Source organism: Martes martes (assembly GCF_963455335.1).
Source record: "Martes martes genome assembly, chromosome: 6".
NCBI classification, from domain to species: domain Eukaryota; kingdom Metazoa; phylum Chordata; class Mammalia; order Carnivora; family Mustelidae; genus Martes; species Martes martes.
In genome coordinates, this window is record NC_137893.1 from 17391719 (window position 1) to 17411398 (window position 19680).

Here is a 19680-nt window from a genome sequence, read left to right on the forward strand (position 1 = left end):
CTAGCAACTGGATTCTGATCCACAATTGTGCTTTTATTCAAAAGCAGCAACAGCTTTTATGCTTGGGGAGTTAAATTTGCTTTATTATTTGGAATCAAACCTCTGCTCTGTGCCCCTGGGCTAGCTAATTATTCTTTTAGAGAGAATTAGTCTTCTGATGACTCATTAAGAGGTTCTTTCAGAAAACAATACATTTTTAACATTGGACCAAGTCCCAGGATATTTGAAATTAGTGTAAGTAATGGTTGGAAAGTCCCCAAATGATGGCTGTAAATGACATCCAGAGTGGCAGGCTCAGTGGAGGCGGGGACTTAATGGGCGCAGAGACAGACACCCTGTAAGAGCAGAATGCCATGCTGGAGGATTAAATGACCAGTGTCTAAGAGGCTGGATGCTATGATCTGAGATTTATTGTGGCTGTTCTAGAATGATTTCTCCAGCATCAATGCTGGCATTTCAAATGGTGTTTGAGAGGTATTGGCTTACAGTGCAATTTGATTTGGGTTCAACAAAACATTTTCGATATGCTTGCTAGAAATACATTCACCTTCTATTATTCTGTGTGTTTGTGTGTGTGTGTGTATGTGTACACTTTCGTCCCTGAGGGGTAGATGTTGTGACGTTAAGCAAGTATTATCGTTGGATCTGTGAACACGATTCCCATATTAATGGTGTCCCAGATGGGTTGCAAGAATGCATGCGAGGAGTGTAGATGAAAAAAGTCACAATATGCTTTTATGAAGAAGAGGTGTTTTACAAACATTGAGTAATATTGTAACGTTATGTAAAAAGTAATTTTTCTTTTATTTTTTTTTAGCATTTTGTATCAAGGGCCATGTATTATATTAACTTGTGAGATAGCAATTGATGACTGGATAAAATTCTTACAGAGATAGTCTGTCAAAAATAAGACATCAAAATTGGTCTCCAAAGGAAGCAAATAATATACAAAATCATTGGTTATTACCTTTTCATTCTTAGGTTAAAAAAATGATCCTTTTCTCTTCCTCTGGATAGCTCTTTTCTTCTTCCCACTTGCTGTTTATGAATATTCATTCCCCGCGGCTTTAGTCATTCTATTTCTTTCTCTGTGTATCAGCTCAGCCAATGCTGCTAACTTCCCGTTATAAATGTGTAAATGGTCCAAATCTAATGCTCTAGGACCTTCATGCCATGGCTTAGAGGCAACATGGAGAGGTGTTGAATTTCTGGTCAGTCATAACCTTTGTCCATTTGCTTGTCTTCTTTGGACGAACCTCTTTGCTCTAATAGGCTCTAATAGGCATACAGTTCAAACCAATGCATAAATATATTTATAAGCTATAAAGGAATCCGACAATACATATCAGAATATAAGGAAGGGACACGAGAGATTGTTGAATCTAGATTCCAGATTCAAGATGAACCTCCCATGCTACTTTTACTCATTTTTTTTTTTTGTGATGGTTCTCTAATCATATTTGTCTTATAGGATGGTTTTGGGTCTGTGATAAAAGTTCAATAAATATCTTTTATGTCCAGCAACATTTTAAATGATTTTAGAGGAAAAATCATATTTTCTGCTTCTTCATGTCCTTGGTGCTCTATTGGGTCTGTCTATTGCAGGTTTTAAGAGTGAGGGAGAGTCGGTGGATTAGTGTACCCTGAATACAAGGTGCTAACAGGAAGGCGTGAGAGGAAGAAGATGGGATGCACCTGACATCTGCAACCGAGTTGGAGTGATTCAAAGTCACACACATGTAGCTACAAAGTTGCATCTATTAATGAAGATGGCTTGCAAAACTGAAGAGTTGGTGAGATCTTAAGATGAAAATCTGATCATGTTACTTCCTTTGTATGAACCGCAGCCTACGTGCTCATTAATATCAGAAATACCCATATTCTTTGCTTTACTTATGAGGTCCATTATAATCAGCTGTTTCTCTACCTAACCAGGCTAATTTTATCTCTCTTCTTACGAAACTACTGCTTTCAATTGCTCTACTGTGGGTGGATTAAAAGCTACAGAAGAAATGAAAATTATTGGCTCAACAGACTTGCTCTTCGGCATTATCTACTTATTTAAAGAAAAAGGAGAAATATACGCACTCAATCCATTTTACCTAATGAAGGTATGACTTTGGGATTCAGTTGCTAGAAGGAGATAAGGTCACATTTGGCACTGAAATGCATTTGCATTTTTAGCTATAAAAACAACTCTATCAGCTATCCTGGATCATAGAATAACATCATCTTATCCCATTGTAAGGCTAATGGGGTAACTAAATTCTAATTGAAATCGTGGATGAACTTCTTTTAACCAGTTCTAAAGGGGGACTTGTCTGTGATTGGTATTGTGTAAAATTTCCAGGGTGACTAGAGTCAACCGAGGGAAGGGGATTGGAATTGGGGAAGAGAAGTTTGGGAAAGAAGTTCCAAAGGGGACTGTGACTGAGGCTTGACCCGAATACCCACGAGCTGCCGCTGGAATGGACACACTAAACAACTAGAAAGGGTTAGGTTAATTTGCACCAGAGATCGTGGGCTCAGAGTCAGAAACGGAATTCCATTCTAAGAATATTAATGCTTTTCCCACCCTGAACAGTAACTAAAACTTTATAACCACATAAATACTTACTGCTACATAATACATAACTGCTTTTTTTTTTAATCTAATACTGCCTAATAGTGGTAATAATCATAACTAATATCACCGAGTGCTTACTGTGTGCCAGACGCCACTCTTCTTCATACTCCGTACATATTAATGCAGTGCTCACCATAACTCCATGGTGTAATTATTACACCAGTTTTGCAATCAAAGAAACTGAATCTTGGGTCAACTAACTTGTCTGAGCCCACAAACAAGGAAGTGGCGTGGCTGGGCTTCCAACCCACGCAGTCTGCTCAAAGACTCTTCCTTTAGTTTGAGCCGAACCCACCCCTAGATGCGCCAGGGGATGTCATTCATTACCAACGTGGATGCTCCTTCATTTCTGTGTGTTAGTTCACTGAGAATTCAAGCCTTTAGAATGGAAGTAAATACACACAAAATCTAACCCCAGTTCTTTCTTTTACAGGCAAGGGCACTGAAGCCTCTAGAAAGCACGTGTGTTTATCTGACGTTACATCAAGAGGGTAGAAGTGAACCGGAGCACTGTTTCATCTTAGGTAAACACTGTATATTGAACATTTGTTGAGAACCCTGGAAAAAAAAAATCTCCAAGTTCTGATTCTGGTGGTTCTTTATTTTGTTTTATGTATATATATGTGTGTGTGTGTGTGTGTGTGTGTGTGTGTGCATAAATGTGTATGGAAATACATATATACACATACATATAAGATATATGAAAATACAATTAAAATATATACATACACATATATACAGTAAAAAAAATAGAGATTTTTTTCCCCTTAGGGCATGTTTTTCAAAGGTAGAAGAATGCGTTAGACCCTCCTCATCCCTCCATCCAACCCTCTCCTTGCAAGCAGGTGCAACACGTGGTGATGTAATTAGGCTTCTGGGGGTTCTTACAGACCCAACTGGGACTCTATCTTTAGGAGCCTCAGGCTCATCCACTCATCTTTGCTTCTTTGGAGTTGGATGGAGTCAGAAAACTGAAAGACCCACATTCTTTTTCTTCTTTCGTAGTTGTTTGTATCCTGCTTTGATGCTTAGCATTTCTATTCAAACAGAAAGGATCCATAAGTGTATATGGCGCTATCTGGTTTCACATCTTACCCATGTTAGAGGATAAAGTGAACTTGTTCATTTTTTGTTCTGAAACAAGATCTATATTAACATTTGTTTGGTTGAGCAGAGTTTGATTATTTCTTTCACTGTTGGACTGCAAGCATCTAGACTTGTTCTATGATATCCTTAAGTGACGGGTCCCTCACCTTCCACTGCATCCAGGGAAGATTCTGTGATATGTTATTATTCTCAGTACCTTAACAACCACTTAACTTTCTTATCTCAGAACTGGCCTCTGGCTCTGTTTTGGATTTCACATCTCAACACCTTCCCCCTTGCCCCTGGTCCCCAGAAACTTTGGTCTTCTCTCTGTTCCTAAAATTCTCTTTCTGCTGATCTTTTCACAGTGAGCATTCTTTTGGTCATTCAGCTTAGATGTCCCAAGAGAGGATTTCCCTGACCACTCAATCTAATGTTACCATTGTCACTGTATCACATTACTCTAGTTGTTTACAGAACATTTATTCTAGGACATTTTCTGGTTTAGTTTTTTTTTCTTTTTTTAAGATTTTATTTATTTGACAGACTGAGATCACAAGTAGGCAGAGAGGCAGGAAGAGAGAGAGGGGGAAGCAGGCTCCCTTCTGAGCAGCTCCTTTCTGAGCCCGATGCGCGGCTCGATCCCAGGACCCTGAGATCACGACCTGAGCCGAAGGCAGAGGCTTAACCCACTGAGCCACCCAGGTGCCCCACTGGTTTAGTTTTTATTGTCTGTCTCATTCTGCCAGAATCATGAGATCAGCTCACTCACTTTATCTGCTGCACTTGGAACACAGGGTAGCTCATAACAGTCATTATATATGAATGTGTTGAATTAATGCTAATAGAGGCATGAAGGCTACGTATTCAAGCAGACTCAATTTTCTGACTGGGTCTGGATCTTGAAACAAAGTCTATATCTATAAGCTGGTATCTTTTTAATTTTTCTGGATTGGCAGTAAATCAGTATATTTTAACCAAGTCAGAGAAAAGACTAAGAATAAATGATTCACCAACAAAAGAAATTGCCAGATCGATGGACTGTTTCATGTGACATACAGGTTCCTATTTATAAGGTTTTATGATGATGGTGTTTTCCTTGATGGTGCATTACATAGATATATGTATGTTTTAGGGTTAGGCCTTGAGGCTTACACGAATACCATATTAATTCATTATCTGTAGCCTTTCAAACATCAAAACAAATAAGAATGAAATGAGTTAATGGTAAGCATCTATTCTAGATGACTAGGATAAAAGAAGCTAATACCCGGGGCGCCTGGGTGGCTCAGTGGGTTAAGCCGCTGCCTTCGGCTCAGGTCGTGATCTCAGGGTCCTGGGATCGAGTCCCGCATCGGGCTCTCTGCTCAGCAGGGAGCCTGCTTCCCTCTCTCCCTCTCTCTCTGCCTGCCTCTCTGTCTACTGTGATCTCTCTCTGTCAAATAAATCAATAAAATCTTTAAAAAAAAAAAAAAAAAAAAAAAAAAAAAAAAAAAAAAAAGAAGCTAATACTCATAACCTTTAATCAGGTTGAACAAATTCTTTTTAAAAATCCTTAAGAGAAGTGCCCATGTGTTACCGCTATGGGGAATCACTGAGAGGATTCTCCCGGAGATTTATTTATCCTTTCTGACTAATGAAATTAATCTTGACTCTCAATAAATAACAGTAATTCACATACTGGCAAGTATCAAAGGATTTTATAAATATAAATGGATCATATGGATAATCAGTCTTTACAGAGTAGGTGATAGGATTTATAAAATCTCAGCTGGCAACTAATTGACGTGGCAACCAATATTAGTGGTCAGGAATATAGTATATTTGAAATACTCAAGTCTAGCACTGATCAGGTTTGCAAGAAGTTATGTTAGGTTAGCACCATTGTTTTGCTTGACTTAGGCAATGTTTAAAAATTGGTAGACAGCAACGGATATTCCAGATCTTTGTCTTCTCTCAAAGAATTGGAATATCTGGGGCGCCTGGGTGGCTCAGTAGGTTAAGCCTCTGCCTTCAGCTCAGGTCATGATCTCAGGGTCCTGGGATCGAGCCCCGCATCGGGCTCTCTGCTCAGGGGCAGCCTGCTTCCCCTTCTCTCTCTGCCTGCTGCTCTGCCTGCTTGTGATCTCTCTCTCTGTCAAATAAAATAAATAAAGTCTTTAAAAAAAAAAAGAATTGGAATATCTGTCCTTCAATGAGCCTTTGTTGCCACATGGCGATAGTCATCTGAACAGAGTAGCTTCTGATCTCTTCACCACCCCTTGTTCTTCCGTACATTGTCAGCCTCTCACTGCAGTCATTTGTTTTTCCTGCCTGTGTCCTGTATATAATGTGTTGTCAAATCTGTCAACCGTTCTGGATGATAGTCAATTGAGTAATAATACCTAATTCATACTAGGGAAATACCAAATTGTTTTACCTGTCTTGATATCACAGAAAGATTATATATTTTTTGCATAAATGTTGTACAGTTATGAATTAAGTCAAAAGGTAACTGAAACTTTGAAGGGGGGTCTGAGAGAGGGGGTAGAGAGAGGGTGGTGGGATTATGGACATTGGGGAGGGTATGTGCTATGGTGAGAGCTGTGAAGAGTATAAACCTGGCGATTCACAGACCTGTATCCCTGGGGCTAACAATACATTATATGTTTATAAAAAAAAAATTTTAAAAAAGGTAACTGAAACTTTGAGATACTTAACTCTACAATAATACAAGATAATATTGTTTTGTGTTTTTAAAAAATTGGCACAATTTTGTGTTAAGTGGTATGAATCTGACACATTCTTTTACCTAAGATTGCATAGTAAAATGATCAATGCAAGAGTATTATCAGAATATATTAGCACATGTCTTCCATATTGCTGAATGAGAATTTATATTTATTTTGTAACATTTTCTGATTACAGGTATTACACATATTTATGGTAGAAAAATTTGTGTGCAGAAAAATTCAGAGAAAAACAAAAATTATCCATAATCTGACTGTATTAAATAATGGGTATATATGTGTGTGTGGGAGGTGTTTGTGTGTGTTGTGTGTGAATATACATATCTAAGCATGCATAAAAATTTTATAGTAATATTGTATAGTTTTTCGTTTTTATTTTTTGTATAGTCTTTTAAAGCAAAATTTAATATTAATATTTTGAATAGCATTTGTTCATTTTCAATACATTGTCAATAATTTCCCATGTCACTAAATCTAGTAGACCTTTCCGAGAGAGGAAATAGATGTAGTTTTTTCTTTTTATTTATAACAAATAACAGATAAGAATATTTCATTTAATTTTAAAAGTATCAACTTTTGACTGACCCTGGTTAGGGTCCATTTTGCTCAGTTCATTTGAAAGGGGAAAGATCTATAAAGAAAAGCAAAAATTCATAATAAATAAATAAATAAATATTTGTCCGCAAAGCAGTAAAGAGTTATTTTCTTCATTCTATATTCTTTACTAAGGTTCTGATTTGATTTGGCATCGTAAGCAAGACTTAGAGATATTTTTACCCTATAACAGAAAGGCAAGACATGCTATTTTAAGAAAACTGCTACTGACATCGGACAGATCCCTATTTTTCTGTATTCTATTTTGATAAAAATAGAATAGTAATTGAAAATGAATAATTCAAAGAAACTATGTTATCCTTTGCTAAATAGGGGCCCCTTTCTTCCTTCATTTGATTAAGCAGAAGAATCAGTCAGTAGGATTTGGAGAAACTTTTACACTTGATCTTAGCCAAAAGGCTGAGAAGCGATGGATTTGGAGAAACTTTTAATGACCGTGTATATGTTTGGAGCGAAGTATGGGCTCCTTCACAGTTCATAGCATTAAATTCATAGCTCCACTCTACGGCTAATAATTGTGTCAGCAATGGAATGACTGAGTTGTATTCAGCACACCCAATGAAACCCATGTAAAATTCCATTTCCAAACAGATTTGATAAGTTTTTAATTTTTATTTCACTTTATAGATGAGAAAACAGACCCAGAGAAAAAAGTATCATGACCAAGTAACATGAGAATTTAGCAGGAGAGTGAGGGAGAAATCATAGCCCTGTATAGTACTTTCCCATCAAATCACCATGTTCCTGGAAACTCATATTGCCTGGTTTACTCAATTTCAATGACTGTGCAGATCATGTGTTTTCCAAAATAATATTCTTTAAGCTTTCTATTCTGTTAACACTGTTTTTTTTTTTTTTTAAGATTTTATTTATTTGAGAGAGGGAGAGAGTATAAGCAGGAGGGAGGGGCAGAGGGAGAAGCAGACTCCCCACTGAGCAGAGAGCCCAATGTAGGACTTGATCCCAGGACACTGGGATCATGACCTGAGCCAAAGGCAGGTGCTTAACCGACTGAGCCAGCCAGGAATCTTATTAAATACTGTCTTAACTTGTCATTCACTTTCTTTTTTCTGACTCCAGGGCTGTGGTTTCTGACCTGACTTCATATGCCAGAGAAACATAATATTATCAAAATGTAATTAGGACTTTTCTTGGTTAATTGTGCTAAGATTGAGTTATTGAAAATAAAAATAAAGATAATTTTCATACTGCTTTATATATCGAGAAACACATTCATTTTAAAAGCAGAAAATTAAGTTGGGGTAAATGACTTTCTATCCTTGCTGTTTTTTAATTTTCTCTTTTTAATGCAAATAATTAAAAAAAAACTGCTGAATATTATACCCAACAATGCCTAATTACTATCTAACTAAAGCAGAAAGCATGCAAAGGTGACTTGTTTTTGTAAATCAGTGACTACAGGACGTTCCACTTAACAAAAGCTTTGTCTTGAAATAAACACAGCATTGCCATCTGAGATATGTAATGATTCAAGTGCACGTTTCAGTTTGTTAATACTCAAAGCAATCTTTCAGGCAGTATAGACATTTCTCTCTTTAAAAATGGTCATTTGTTATGATCCCACAATTTATAATCCCAGATTTTAGTAAAAAATATTTTAATTGCCTAGATTAAATTGCAGCCCTTGGATCATCAGTGGTTTTCTAGAAGTCCCTCTTCACTGCTCTCTTTGCCCCAGCTACCACCTGTCCTGCTCATGTCTGCATTTTCAGCAGCTGCGTTATTTACTTGGTTATTATGTTGATATCAAACGTCCAGTGATCTTGATCAGGCATTAGAAAGTAAATCACAGCTGAGATCCCAGAAAAGGTCCCTATAAAGGTACATTTTGCCTTTTGCACATAATGGGTTATTTTGTCAATGGCATTCCCATGCTTCCCAAGCCTGAACAACTAAGCTAAAACAACTGCATTTTTTTCAGCCACCCTCTGACTGTTGAACTGTGGAACAATTCTGCTTTCGTTTCTCTCTAACCCTCTAGAAAATAAAGTTATTTAAGTATAGTTCTGGGATTCTTATTGTCTCTAAAGGTCATCTGCTCTGGCCAGAAAGGTTTCGAGGCGATGAGAAATTGATTTACCCAGAAAACAAGGAGCCTTGTTCTTAACTCTTCCTAATGGCCTTCATGAGGGAATTAGAACATCCTCCTCAGAAAGGCTGACATGTTCTGGCATGGACGGGGGCTGAGCTGCACTATAAACATGTTAGTGTCTTGACTGTGAATTGCTCGCCACCTAGATGAATGCTCGTCACACTCTCCGGGAGACACTTGTCACAGCCTCGCGGGGACCTGCTTATCATTCATGTGGTCACTTCCATTACCTCTGCTCAGACTGTGCTGACCTGCTATTAGTGACTCTAATTTAATTTCCCTCACTAGTGTCATGGGTTATTTCTTCCATTACTTGAGAGATTTAATTTACAGGGTAAACTCCATCAGATGAGAGAAGGAATTTTTCATGACAGTAGGAACAAGTACCTTTGAAGATTAAGATGATGCTGGCTATTTATCTTGGTCATCTCAGTAGCTGGCAGTTGAAACTTCATTGAATGGTAATATATTCCTGTATTGATGGTGCCTCTGACAGGAATTAAGCGGTGTATGTTTGACTGATTTTATGGAGTCACTGTTTTGGCGCTATTCATTCAGAGAATCTTAAGTAACAGGTACAGCATAATTTCCAGAAGATAGAGAAAGAAGAAAAGGGTATTATTTCCCTCTCGTTCCCCTATGGACTTCAGAATATGACTTCCCTCACTTTTATTCTATTTCAAAAGAATGGTAGTGGGGAAAAAATGTCTTAATTGTTTAAGATTAGATTAAAGCCTTCAAAGATGTTATTTCCCCAGTTTTTAGATTTGACTTCAAGAAATGCCTAATAAGAGGGTCCCTTTAGAGTCCGAAATAATGAAGGCAGGGCTGACGGGCGGGGCACTGGGGAATATGAAACAATTTAAGTGCATTCATTATTTTGTCTATTTTTATCACTAATTGCCAGAAAGTTTAAATATTTTCACTCACTTTCCCCCCTCATTCTTCATCTCAAGACCTTGTCTACATGGATTATTCTTTTCTCCAAGTTCTTGACTTACAAAGTCTCAGCAGTCTTGACAGATAATCACTGCTTTTCTTGGTCTGAGTTTTGTCCCCAAATGACTAGTGTCTTATGAAGTTTCAGTAAAGAAAGTTCAAACACAGAGCTTCATGTCTCTGTGGGGAGAAAGAGAGACAGAAAGAAAGAGAGGGAGGGAGGGAGAGAGAGATATGAATGTCTATTCCTATCATTTTCCCCATCTTCATTGCTGGCTTTCTTGTTCAAGCCCCCAAATTGGGTTCGTCCTCAATTCTTTACTTTCTTTCACACCTTAGAGCTAATCCTTTAGAAAATACTCTGCTTTCAAAATTGATCCAGAATGTCAGCACTTCTCCCAAACACAAATTTCTTTGAGTTTCAGAGCAGACATCCATCCTGCACTTCTAGGGAGCAGTGTGCCGGCTACCATCAGACATCAGGACTGGGGTGGGGAAAGGGGACAGAAGGAAGACTGACGTCGGAGAGCTCATCTACTTCAAAACTTCAGTCCTAAGAAAAAGGGAAAGATTTTTCTTCACATCCTCTCTTTTTTTCAATTTTTATCTCAACTTTTCTACTGTCTTATTTAGGGGAATGAGTAATATTGAATTTAAATCAGTTGATACTTCCATTCTCCTTTGCCAGTGATTGGTCTGGGTTGCTCATGTGATCTCATTCTGACCAATGAGTCACACAGAAACTCCTGAGGTGATTTTATTCCAAGATAACAGGAAGAAAAAAAATCTTCCTCCAAGTCTTCCTTCTCTCTGGGAACACTAAAATGGTATTTGAAGCTGGGAAAGCCATAATGTGGCAGAAAGGGAAAGCATGGGGATGACAAACCAATGCAAAATGACAAAGAACTTGGATCCTTAGTGACTCTGCTAAGTGACTGAAACAATACTTCTGGAATTCTAGTTGAATAAATAATAATAGCTACAAATAGTTAAGTTGAGTTGGGCTTGCTATCTGTAGCAAAAACCATTTCAAACTGATGTACGTCCACATAATTTTGCCCCGGATTTCCTATTATCAAAATGCTCCATCCAGTGTTGAGTGATCTCATTCTTTTTGCTTGGAACCTGGTGCAATCCATTTGCCTAAACCAGGCTTGGAAAGTGCATTTTTGGTTACTATGCCTTTTCTGCCAGATGAATTTAGACTTCATTTTCTACACTTAGTGCTTTTCACTTTCCCTGGGTCACAGGTTGGGGTGTTGTTTAGCTTGTTACAAGGTCAGGTTTTCAGCTGTGTTTTCTCTCCCGTTAACCAGCATGTACTGTTCTGAGGTACCTGGATGCCCTAATCTAAGTAAAACCTTAGATAAGGATAAATCTAAGTCCTTAGATTCATGCCTATATTTTATTCCCCCTAAATGAGATAATGTTTGTGACTACTTCTTGTCAGTTATTAAGAACTAAACATAATGTGTGAATACTATTAATGTTATCACCACCATCATCATTTTTACTGTTGTTATTGTCCTCTTTCTTCTTTTCTGTACATAATGACCTTTTACTCCCAGAGCTAGCATTCTGACTAGTATTGCCAGGATCAGTGTAGGGGGTTTAAATGGAATGAGGTTTCAACTGAATGAGGTTTTGAATGAAACGAGATTCCTCTAAGAAGTTGGAAATAAGAAAAACGTCATTGTCTTCTGAGGGTTTAGTTGGAAAATCAATGCAGGAAGACCAGAATATGTTAACATAAAGAATCTCCAAGGCTATAAAACTTGATTGTAACCTGAATGAATATATGAACATATACAAAGTGAACGGATATCACCTAAAGGAGGGGGCTCTTATTTATGGAAACATAAATAAGAAGAGTTATAGAGCCAAACATTGACAATGATCTTCAATATCATCCAGGGAAGAAAAACTTTCCCCACTGAATGTGAATATTCTGGCTCTTGAAGTTTGTTTGAATATTGTCATTTCTCCCCTTTCAAGGACTCCCCAACTCTTAAAATAGGATTTTCAAATTTGACAAAACTAGTTTCTTTCTTAGGGGGACTTCTGAATGAGTTTTAGGACTATGCAGACGTACTTCTTTTTAGTGATTGAATTCGTTTTAAGGAATGTGATTCCTTACCAACTACCAGAAAGAATATACTTTTTATTTTTTCTGTTTGGAAAGAGGGAGATGATCTTTGGGGTGATGGAGTGGATTGTACCTTGGTAGAACTTGACTTGACTCTGACAGTTGGACATATAGAGTCAATGACCTTGAAACTATTGTGAAATTGAAAAAGTGCTGAGCTTCAGAGTAGCGGTAATTTTAGAAAATTTTAATAAATCTGTAATTCAATTACACCCCTAATTTAGGTTTTTTAGAGACAAGATGTTAAGTATTGTTACAACACATATTTACTAATTATTTTCTATTAATGTGTGTACAATATATAATTTAAAATGAATAATTCATTGTGGGTTTGTTTGATTAATTCTTCTGTGCACTCCTTTGTCCTTGGAAACCCAGAGGAGTAAAATATTACATCTGCTCTTGTGCTTGTCCATGAATGAGTGGATCTAAACGCCTAGTTGGGCAGTGATTAATCAGATCCGGCCTGCCCTGGAACAGCTGTGTCCAGGACATCTCCCCTTGGAGTTGGTCAGAAGCATAATTTACCTCTAGGGATGGCATATGTCTCAATTTATTTTACAATTTTCTCCAGTGATTTTTTTTTTTAAAGCTTTCAAATGCAGGTGACATTTTGGTGAAGTATTAAGAGAACCAGATTTCTGGTCAAAGATCAAGGTTCTAGGTCTGTCTCACCCCACTGATTAACAGATTGACCTTTGGGAAATCACTTGTCAGCTCTGCATTGTACTCGAGGGCACAGTTTAATATTCTCTTCTTTAATTACCTTGCCATGTTGTCAAGAGCAACAAATAAAACTGTATCTATATATGTATAGATATACAGACATATAGATAGATAGATAGATATACACTACATGTTTTTATTTCGAGAGTGCCTTGAAAAAGTTAAATAGTTAAAATGTTTTGTGTTTCTAAAACACAATATTTGTTCTCATTGCTGTATAAATGCTGGGCTACAATTTTCATGGCATAGGCTCACAAGCAAAATTACAAAGCCTTTTATTTACCTATGCTTGGCCTTAATACTTCTGGGAGTTTTCATTCCCTTTAGTGGAAGAACACTTGATCTGTGATCTCCTGAGAAATCCCAACATTTCCCAAAATTTGTCTTAGACAAATTTAGACAATTAGACAAACTTAGACAATTAAAATCTCTCCCTCTATTTCCTCTGCAAAAGCATCGCTGAATGCCAGGCTTTCTGCCACACAGAGGTGGGGAGGGCGCATCTGGTCCGTGGGTGCCCTGTACCCATCATGATCACACAAGGGAATATTCAATCTTCTCATCTCATTCTTTTCTTTCCAGTGGTTTGCATGGGAGTCCTGCACCCTGATCTGGGCTCACACTGACATCAAATTCTACTGTAGTGTCTCTCTGCCCCGACTAGGAGACTTCTGCTTTAGCCAGCCCTGTGTTACTTCTCTGCCATTCTCGGCTCCGTGGAGGAGCAGGATGGCTCCCGGCAGCCCTCTCTTATTTTCAGGCATGTGCAGAGGGGGAATCTGAGGAGACTGCTCTCTTGTCAGAGATCAAGATGGAAGGGAAGAATTTGGTTTCCCTTATATTTGGCTTTCTGTACTCTAGATTGATCAAAAACGTCTGCAGGTTCAGCTTCCCTCCTCTTTGTCCTGGGGTACCTGGCAGGGTGCGGGACTATCCCTTTTCCTTTGCTCTTGTTTCATTTTTTTTCTTCTATCATTAGTATATATCTAGCAGGGTAGGACATGGGAGAGGGAAATGCCAGTCGATGCTGCTAGATAATATTTCATTCACAACTTGCCTCTCTAAAGCCTGGATGGAGGAGGGATTTTGAACTTAACTGTCAAAAATTTGTAATTTTCCACTGTGATTTCCACTGTGATGTGCTGGATGAGTAAAGTTTTGGTAAAAGTGAAGAAACTCAGGGAACAAGGTGAACAGAGAGGGAAAACACATGGATTATTCTGTTATATAAATTCCTCTTTGTTCAATTTCTTTTTGACAAGAAACCTTATACCATTGCTCAAAAATGATGATTTCTGAGAAAGGGGAAAACTTGAAATGTGAACATTGAACATTTGGCTCTCCAAAATGGTTTAAAAAAACATAGTTGGAGGTATAAATTATAAATATGACATATACTACAGTAATTTCATTGTTTTAATGAACTTTATTTTTCTTATATTCTTACAAAACCGTGTGTTGGATGACAGCTACCTTCTGAGGAAGTATGTGTCTTTATAAAATAATTAAGTGTTGTATCATTTAGAGGGAGATAAAAGGTCTCTGTGAAGTGCTTATGGACTTCATTGAGATGTCTGTGTGTTTTAATTAATGCTGATCACTTGTGTGTACACTAGAAGGACTTAATAAACAGTAAGTAATTAATTACCTTTAAATATTTGGAGGAATATGAAATGAGGTCATGATATAAATCAGGTTTAATTCAAAAAATTATTGGAACTAATAGATTATATTTGTACCTGGTACCATATTTGTAGAAAGAAGAGGGCTTGAGGAATAGGAAATAAAAAGAGGAAAGAGGTCAGAGGTTCCATCAAATATTAAATATCAAACAATTGTGACTTAGAACACATTTTTTTCCTGATTTTGTTCTAACAACAGTTACATTGTGATGATCAATTCTGTAAAAGAGGCAGTGGCCCTACTCCTTGAAGTTAATAGTCCATTCAGAGCGGGAAGTAAGCATATGAAACGAAAAGAAAGGAAGCAAACAAAAAGAATACTGCAAAATACAGTGCTGTAAATGCTATAATCAAATTATGACCAAGTGGTTTCAGAATTCTACAGGAGAACTGCTAAAATATCAGTCTCTTCCTAAAATTGCAGTATGTCCTCGTGCATAGATTTAGACTCCATTAACCATATGAGAATATATCACAATGTCCTGATATTGACAAAATTTAACTTGTTAGTACTTCATAATTAACCTCAACTGACCTTCCTTCAGGTCAAGGTGTCAAAAAGTTGCATGTTATGCTTGTCAGCCACGGAACTCTGAGACATGGCTGAGATATAATGATTCTTTAAAAACATTACAGTTTATGTGTATACCATTTCTTGTAGGAGAAACTCTGAAAGGAAGATGTGCTGTTACTTAAAAACAAACAAGTCAACAAACAAAACTTCCATGAACACTTTAGCTGAGGTTTCCTGTCCCTTTGAGCTTTTTCAAGAGTGCAGGGAGTTCCTAGGTTGGGATGGGAGAAGCAGTGCAGCCCAGCCCACCTCAGTGCAGTCCTGCCCCATCAGGTCTAGTCCTGACTAGCAGGCTTTTTATGCAAATACTTCTTAGTTTATTTGTCTCCAGGCATAGTTAGCCATTGCATCTCCTGCTTTCCATAAGCTTCCTCGGAGCAGACCTATAGCTGGCATCCAGCGACATAACCTGGCATATTTCCAGTTTCTCTGTGTCCATGTTCATTGAGCTTCCTAGAAACTAAGCTCTGTCTTCCGGGAAGCGGAAGCCACACCGGCAGCAGCCATGGTGTGGGTCCCTGAAAGTCTGTCCCTAAGACAGGGTGAAAGATGGCGGCGGTGAATGGATACCATGATGCTGCTTTGCCAATAATTCACCCCAATGTTTAACAAACCAAAAATTCACGTAGGCTCTTTTTAGGATGAAGTTTCTTTTAGTGCTTACTTCAAACAAGACCTCAAGGACTCTACACCTGCCACCCTCCTCCTTTGAGCAACGCCTTCCCTCCCGAGCTCCTGTTCATAAAACAACCACGCAAATGTCTGCCCAGGGAGAACAGTCCATGTCATGTTCTGTGGCTGTCACAGTAATGGCCGCCGTAAAACAAATGCATTCTTTAAACAAGAAGAAAATCAGGTCCAGAGCAGTAAAGAGCTCTTCCTACTTGTTAATGAGCTTTTTATTTTAGGATGGTCTCAGAATTACAGAAACATTGTGAGTTTGTAGAGAGATTTCCATAAACCCCACACTCCTGTCTCCTGTTATTAACATCTTGTGTTACTGTGGTACATTTGTCACAATTAATGAACTGAGATCGATACATTATTATTAATTAAAGTCCATTTTTACTCAGATTTCCTTAGTTTTAACCAAAAATCTCTTTTTTCTGTTCCTAAAATTTAATGTGGTATCCAGAATACCACATAAAATTGACTTGTTGTGTCTCCATAAGCTCTTCTTGGCTTTGACAGTGACACAGATGGCCTCAACATTCTCCTCAGCTTAACTAAACTTTAGACAATGTTCTTCCTGATGGGAGGTCCATGAGATCCCTTTTCTTAGAGAATTTTCTTTAGGAAACATGCAACTGTAAATTACATGCCCACCTTTTTGAGACCTTTGGAAATCTCTGGGCCTCTTGCCACTTTTCCAGCCCAGTAGTGTCCTTCTTAAAGACCTGGGAACCATCTCTGAAATATAAACATATGCTAAAATACAAATGTAAACGGAATATCAATGTAATATGATATAGATATAAAATGACGACAAGCTGAGATATGCATATAAGCTGGGAGACAGCACCTCTAAATCCCAGCCTCTATAGCTGGGTAGGAACCTGACTTCCTGGGGCCAATTAGCAAACACAGATGGCCTAATCACAGAGAAAAACATTTGCAAACTCAGGAATAACTCAATGTGCTTGACACATCCCATCGATCAATCTCTCCCCTAATGTCTTCTGGTACTTTTCCACTAGTTCATTCCAGTGCTTACACATACCCTTTTGCTTTTTGTTTCCATGAACTCAAATTCTCCCCTATTGAAGCCTTTCTTGCTTGTTTAACTTTGTCTGGTGCAGTTTGTGTTTTCCCAGTAGTTTCTGAGATTTTCTCCCTCCCTCCCTTTTTTTAATGATCTTGATACTTTTGAGCAGTCCTGGGCAGGTATTTTGTACAATGTCCCTTAATTAGGATTTATCTGATATTTTTCTCATGATTAGACTGGGGCTGTGCCTTTTGGGGTGGCAAAGCATAAAGGGCCATTTTCATCAGATCACATCAAGGGTACATAACAGTCACACGACTTACCATTATTGATGTTGACTTTCATTACTTGGCTGAGGTCACTTTTATCAGACCCTCCCTCTCCCACTTTTCTCTACCATATTTACTATAAGCAGCACACAACTAAATGGAAATATGCTTCCCTTCTTGAGGGTGGAGTATGTATATATATTCTGTGGAATTATTTTGAATGGGAGATTTTGTATCTTCTCCATTTATTAATTTGTTCAATCATTTATATTAATATGGATGTATGGATTTTTCTTTTATACTTGGGGTTATAACTCAATGCTCCTCCATTTATTTTGTTGCTCAACTATTGGGAGTCCTTTCAGTGGCTCCTGTGTCACTAATATACCTCTACCTTATCTGTCTGTCTGTCTATCTATTTATCCATCTATCATCATCTAGTTAGCTAGCTATCATCTGCCTATCTAAAGTACTTCCTTACTCTCTGGAATTGCAAGATATTTCAGGCTCATCCTGTATATTTTCTGCCTCAGTTCCAGATTCAGTCATTTTTTCAAGAAGATCTGGTTCCTCTTATTTGAGAATGGTATTAGAAATAAATATGTGGGCTTTAAGTAGGCTAGTAGTTATCGGGATATCCTTGTTTCCAGGCCTTCTGAGCTTGCAGAGGAAGAAAATATATATGTGTATACTAATTTGCATGTGTATGTATATTTATAAACATTTCTATATGTAATTACCTGTATCTAAATAAACAAGAGCTATAATTGGCTAAATCAGTTTATATTGATGTCTCCAACTCTAGGTCATTAACAAATGGATTATTCTAGCCTTCTCCCCATGCTTATCTGTAAACTCCCACTCCCACAGTGAGAAACGTGGCTCCCACCCTTTGCCTTTGTCTTCCATTTACTTGTTTAATTACAGTATAATGTATAGCAGTATCAGAATTGTTAACCTGTATTCCTCTGGGAAATAACTTTATCAACTAGAGTGCAATGCTTATGCACAGTTCCTTTTGCCTTTAGTTTTGTATACTCCACTCATTTCCAAAGTTACTTAGGTCAGCACTGTCCCTACCCATCCCTATCAGTGAGGTTGTTTTATATATTTAAAATACAGTTAGAATCTTTTTCACATTCCATAGTCTATCCAGGGGTTCTCTTAAGTTCTGAAATGATTTTTTAAAAATTTGGATACATTAAGATCCACTCCACTATTATTGGTTTTAGACCTTTTTTCTTTGCTAATACAGTTGACCCTTGAACAACCTGGGGGTTAGTGGTGCCAACACTGTGCATAGTTGAAAATTCATGTATAACTTTTGACTCCCCTAAAACTTAACTACTAATAGTCTAATGTTGACCAGAAGCCTTACTGATAACATAAACTGTTGATTAACATTTCTTAAATGTTACATGTATTATATATTGTATTTCTACCAAAAAAAGCTAGCAAAAAGAAAATGTTATTACTGTAATTATAAGGAAGAGAAAATATGTAATTTCTAGTTTAATTCCTTTTGACCGGAAAGCATACTTTTTATGATTTCTATTCTTTTAAAATTGTTAAGGTATGTTTTCTGGCCCAGAACATGGTCTATCTTGGTGAAAATTCCATGTGAGTTTTAGAAGATGTGGTAGTTTATAAATGTCAATTAGATCAAATTGATTGGTAGTGCTGCTCAGGTCAACTGTATACTTACTGTTTCTGTTAATTGGATGTATCAATTACTAAAAGGGAGGTGTTGAATCCTCTATTTGTCTATTTCTCTTTTCAGTTCTATCATTTTTTTTTGCCTCACATTATAATTGTTAGGTGCATATACACTTTGGGTTGTTATGTCTTCTTAGAGACTTCACTCCTGTCATTATTTGCTCTGATAATTTGTTTTGTTTTGATGACTTCTCCTTGTCTGAAATTAAAATAGCTACTCCAGCTTTCTTTTGATTTGCACTGGCATGACATATTTTTCTCCATCTTTTTACTTATAACTTTAGTCTTCTTATATAGTGTGGGTTTCGTGTAGACAACATATGTTTCGGTGTGGTTTTTAAAAATTCATTCTGTGTGACAATCTTTGCCTTTTCATTGGTTTATTTAGATCATTCACATTTAAAGTGATTTATTGATATGGTTAGTTCCTTTACTGAACTTGTTTTGTTTCTCTTCTCAACTTTGGGCTACCATGTTTGTTACTGTTTTCTATTTGTTACATATGTTCTTTTTCTTCTTCCTTCTTGTTTTAAATAAGAACTTATTTAAAAGATTTTATTTATTTATTATTTGAGAGAGAGCCTGCAAGAGAAAGAGCACAATTGGGGGGAAGGGGCAGACTCTCCACTGAGCAGGGAGCCTGACCCAGGGTTCCATCCCAGGATCCTGATATCATGACCTGAGGCAAAGGCAGACACTTAATTGACTGAACCACCCAGGAGCCCCTAAATAAACATTTTATATAATTTCCTCT